The sequence below is a fragment of the Carlito syrichta genome, unplaced genomic scaffold (genome assembly GCF_000164805.1).
Source record: "Carlito syrichta isolate Samal-C Ts95f unplaced genomic scaffold, Tarsius_syrichta-2.0.1 Scaffold308854, whole genome shotgun sequence".
Classification (NCBI taxonomy): Eukaryota; Metazoa; Chordata; class Mammalia; order Primates; family Tarsiidae; genus Carlito; species Carlito syrichta.
In genome coordinates, this window is record NW_007252950.1 from 108,843 (window position 1) to 114,417 (window position 5,575).

At 42.6% G+C, this 5,575-nt stretch overlaps 1 protein-coding gene across 1 annotated transcript in view; it reads right to left on the minus strand.

Annotated features, from left to right (window-relative positions):
- The window catches only part of CCDC126 (coiled-coil domain containing 126), a 53,330-nt gene extending 53,094 nt beyond the window's left edge, over positions 1–236 (minus strand). The window contains exon 1 of the mRNA XM_008066183.2: positions 26–236. The gene's annotated coding sequence lies outside the window, so the exon portion shown is untranslated. The remainder of the gene's footprint in view (positions 1–25) is intronic.
- Between the last annotated feature and the right edge of the window lie 5,339 nt (positions 237–5,575).

Sequence of the window (5,575 nt, forward strand, 5' to 3'; positions counted from 1 at the left end):
CTCCCTCCCGCCCCCTCCCCATTACCTTGCCCGTGGGCTTCGTCGCCGCGGCCGCGGGGCTTCCGAGCTGGGGCGCCGCAGGGAAAGCCGAAGAGCCGGCGTCAGCGGCGTCCCGCACCCGCGGAGCAGCCCGCAGCTCGGGATGGAGCGAGCCGGGGGTGGGAGCGAGGGCGAGGCCGGCTCCCGGCTGGTGGAGATTCTACTCTGCTCGTCCCTCGCACTCCGCTTCCGCTCCGCCTCCCGGCCCGGCCCTTCCCCCACGCCGGGGGCAGCCGCCCGCGGCGCGCGGCATTGTGGGGGATGTAGTCCCGGAGCGAGGACCGGGCGGCACGTGCCGCTGCTCCCGCCCCACACCCACTCCGGGTCAGGGCGACGCGGTTGCGCGGCAACCGGAGACGGCGGCCGGCTCCTGCCTCCGGGTTGGAGGAGGAGCCTGCGAGAGGCGTTCCCGCTGCCTCCACTCGCGGCGGGCTCTGGGAGGGGGGCGTGGGCGTCTTGCTCAGACAGTCCAGCAGGGAACAGACCCTCCCGCGGCTGTTGACCTGAGCCTGGCGAGTTTAGCGGTGATTAAGAGTAATGCGGGTGACAATGCCCGTGATCGCCACTGAGGGTCCTCAGCCACTGGAGCAAGGCCAGGAAAGCTAAAGGACTCGAAGATTAAACAGGAAGAAACACAATTATTTTTTCATAATTGCATATAATTATGCATGTGGCAAATCCATACAAATCTACAGATAAACTATGGCTGTTAATAACAGTTTTTAAAAGTTAATCGGTGCAGAAATCATGTTTTTAAAAAATTAATAGTTTTATATGCTAACAGAAGAGAAAATAATTTGTTTTAAAGATACCGTTACAAATATCAAGTACCTAGGGATAAATCAATCAAGGAAGTGCACAACCAGTCTGAAGAAAACATTAAAAGACATTGAAGACGATCTAAATAAATAAAGGATATAGCCAAGCATCCTGGCTCATGCCTGTAATCCTAGCACTTCGGGAGGCCAAGGCGAGAGGGTTGCCTAAGTCCAGAAGGACAACACATAAATCACGAAATTAGCCGAGCATGGTGGTGCATGCCTGTAGTCCCAGCTACTTGGGAGGCTGAGGGAGAAGGATTGCCTGAGCCCAGTGGGTAAAGGCTGCTGTAGCCATGAGCATGCCACTGCACTCCAGCCTCCGCAACAGAGTGAGATTCCAACTCGATAAAATAATAAAATAATGAAATGAAATGAAATGTAAAGTAAAATAAAATAAATAATGAAATAAAATATAAAATAAAATAAATGTTCAATACTGAAAGATGTTGAATTTCTCCAAATCTAAATGTAGGACCACTGCAATTCCAGACAAATTGTCAGTAGATTTGTAGCTGACAAGCTACTTTTATGGAAGAGTAAAAAATGTTATGGAAGGAAAAAAAAAAGGAGAAGGGAGGGGGAGGATGAAGACTCCTGCTACCAGTTATGAAGTTTTATTATAAAGCTGTCAATCTAAATAACAGAGAGGGTCTCTAAAAGGAAGAAATGTATTTGGGAACAGGGTATTGCAATGAGAATACGCATGCCATACTAAACTATGTGTGTATTGAGGGAGGTAAAGGAAGACAAAAGCTTTTAAAGAAAAAAATGAGAGTTATATAATTGTTTTGAAATTATTATCCTTGGCTATAAGGATCAATAACGGGAACTCTAGTCTGAGATTGGACAGGCAGTTGCCAGGCAGATGTTCTTGCTCAAGTGCTTTTTGGGTAAGGTTGCAATGATTTTCACGTAAAGTTGTGGTTTTTGCAGTCTTTTGTGGTCCTATTGTTATCAGGCATCCAAGCATGAGAACCATTCCTTCTTAGCCTTCCCCAGCTCTATTTTTCAAGATTTTTTTTCTTTTAATCCATTACTTCATTTTTATTCTGACAACCTTCCCCTTTCCCCCTTTTGTTCAAGATCTTTCTCTGAAGGCATCACTGAACAATCGTTTTTTCATTAGGTCTTGATGTCCCTCGCTACCATTATGGACCTGTCATGGTTGCTGGTCTCATCCTATATTGGGAGGAGTGATCGGTCACTAGGAGTCAACGTCAAAACCCTTTTAGCCATATTTGAGCAACAAGGGAAGTTTGAAGGAAGTGGTTCTCAAGCTAAGTCTTCTGGAGTTTTTAATAAAGTTCAGTTGTATTTGTTCTGTAGTCTTTTGCTATCATCTCAAAGCACTATTCGTTAGATGTTGTACTTCCTCAAAAATTTAACAAGTAACAGATACGGAGTTTAAAAAGGGAAAATGCAAAGTAAAATGAAAATCTGTTTGCCTGATAGTTTTGAGTCATGAACCTAGGTTCAACCAATTAAATAAATAAAATGACTGTAGGGAATTAGTGAAACCTGTTGTAACCATGTGGTTTGTTTTCTTATTTTGTGCATGGGGGGGAGGGCTCAACATTCCCAGAGGAATTTACCTAAGTATAGCATGTAGAATTAGCAATAGCACAGACATTTCCTTATTTAACCAATACTGAAAGCTCTCTCAGGTCAGGTTCTGTCAAGTTACTAGCAGAAGCTACTGTTTGTTAAATTCAATTATACCATTATCCTACCAAGTGAAAAAGGTAGCACTGAGGGGAGTAAAAGTCTCATGATATGAGGTCTTATTCCAACATCTTGGGAAAAACTCCAGTGTGAAAACATCAGCTTCTTGTCCTGGTTTGTGGTTTGAATGTCTTTGGTCATGACATTGGGCAGTTTGGTGAACTTTTTGTGTGGCCCATTCATCAGGAACAAGTCTTGCTCTTTAAGCTTCATCTGGTTTTAGCATATAAGGCTTCTTTAGAAACAGCAGTTTCCATTTTTTATAATAGGTAAAAAAGACTGGAATGGCAGAGTCTAGGAGAATTCAAGATTTAGTCCAGTCTACAGGTAGATAACAAGAACTTGTAAAAAACAATGCACAGGGCTACAATCTAATAACAGATGTATTACAGCTTTTCTGTGGAAGCATTTTTTTCTCTCTACATTGACCACATAGGAATCTCAGATTTAAAAACATTTTGAGACTAGATTTTAGTTACAGCCTTAAAGTTCCTGAGCCTGCCATAAAGTGACAATTTTTACTCACTCACTGTAAGGCTAGATACATTTGAGGCTAGGCATTCTATGCACATTCTCAAATATAACACTGCAATCAAAACCTTGGTAATATAATCAGTGTTTCCAATTGTATTCTGCTATGAAGAGAGAGCAGATTTTTAATAAACTCGCACAAATAACCATATTGTCATTAAAAAAATAATACAAATAGGGTGAGTGCAGGGGCTCACACCTATAATCCCAGTAATTTGGGAGGCTGAGGCAGTAGAATCGCCCAAGAGTTCAAGACCAGCCTAGGCAACATAGTAAGACCTTGTCTCTACAAAACATTTTTTTTTTTAGTTGGAATCACTCTGCTGTCCAGGCTGGAGTGCAATGGCACACATGGCCACCGCAGCCTCAACCTGCTGGTCAAGGCTCAGGTGATCCTTCCGCCACAGCCTTCCAAGTAGCTGGAACCACAGGCGTGTGTCACCATACCCAGCTAATTTTTTGATTTATTCTAGAGACAAGGTCTCACCAAGTTCCCAGGCTGGTCTCAAATCGCTGAACTCAGGCAGTCCTCTCACCTCCACCTCCCAAAGTGCTGGAATTACAGGTGTGAGCCACCACACCCAGCCAGCACATTAATTTTTAATGGAACACTCCTGTAGTCCCAGTTCCTGGGGGTGGGAGGTGATCCCAGGAAGTTGAGGCCACAGTAAGCCAGTATCACGCCACTACACAACAGCCGGGACACAGATAGGACTCTGTCTCAAAATAATAATATTAATAGTAATAATATTCACAAATAGTTTCTGAATTTTGAAGGAATCAAGTAGGAAGAAAAAATAAACAATTCCATCTTTGTTCACAAAAGTATACTTCACCAGATTGTTGTAAACTATGGATAGTTGGATAGTTTAGGAGAGAAATTTTTCTTAAATCTGGAAAACAAAACATTTAAGTAAAGAATAATGTTTCAAATGACAATCATAAAAACCTTATCTTTATTAGTTATTCAATCTCATGTATTTAATTTTGTTCTGATTAACAGTTTCATGAACTCATCAGTTTTAGAAACGTGCATGAGAGCCAGGCTCGGTGGTTCAGCCTGTAATCCCGTGCCTTTGGGAGGCTGAGGTGAGTGGATTGCCTGAGCACGCGGGTTCAAGACCCACCTGGGCAGCGAGACCTCATCTCTACAATAAATCAAAAAATCCCGGGTGTGGTAGCGCATGCCTGTATACTCGAAAGGCTGAGGTGGAAGGATCGCCGGAGCCCAGCAGGTCAAGGCTGTGGTGGCCGGGAGCGGCCACTACACTCCAGTCTGGGCGACGGAGTGAGACTCCAACTCAAAAAAAAAAAAAAAAAAAGAAATGTGCATGAGAATGGGCCATAATATGTAGTCAACTGAAGTCAGAAGATCTGGCATATTTTAATGTTTGAAAAATCCCATTACATTTCTTATTAATCTCTCAAGAGCAAGGAAAATCTTATAAATCCTATAAAAGAACATCAAAAGTTTGGCCCAGTGTTTTCGATGGTAGCAAGCACCCTAGTGGCTTTTAATTAGCCATCCTGTGTCCATTATTTAGAATGTTTATGTTTGCTCTTGGAAGATTTTCAGAAACACACAAAGGGAAATTGCTGAATCAAATGTGTGTAACCAAAATAAAACCAAGATAAGAATGTGCATACAAATTTTAACCCAGGCATGTGGGTCAAACAAAATATTAAACAAAGACCAAAAGTGAATTCGCCAGAGACGTGCCTCACAGACAGAATGTAAATTCTGTAGAAATTGGAGTATTCAAACCCCGAAAGATGCTTGCCTTTATACCAGAAAGGACTTACCAGAAAATACAAAAAGCCTGTTATGATCCCAGGTAGAATGTAAGGTCCTTCATTTAAGGAGGCCTTATCCAAATCAGATCCCAAATAACATCATGAGCTTCTTCCAAAAAGAGGGAGTCTTGGCCTTCGAGAAGACTCACCAGAGCAGAAAAGATGAGCCATTGAAGCAGTGAGCTTGAAGGGCTTGAGAGAACACTGCACAAGATCCAGGCATCGCCAGTTCCTCAAGTTAGTGATCATTTGTCAGGTCCTGTGTCTGGATGTGTCTTTATGTCATCCTAAATAACATACAAAGAGAGGCTCTCTAAAAGAAAAAAATATGTGTATTTGGAAATAGAGCGCTGCAATGGGAATACACATCACAGTAAACTATGTGTGTATTCTGGGAGATAAAGAAAGTAAAAGTTTTTAAAGGAAAAATGAAGAGGGTTACATAACTATGTTAAAAAGTATTATCCTTGGCTACACGGATCAATAAGAATAATATGGGTGACTCCAGTCTGAGGCTGGACAGGCAGTTCCTGGGCAGATGTCCTCATAGAAGTGTTTTTTTGTAGAAGGTTGTGATGGTCTTTATGTAAGGTTGTGGTTTCTGCAGTCTTTTGTGATAGTTTTGTTATCAGGCATACAAGTATAAGAACCTCTCAGCTTTCTCAAGC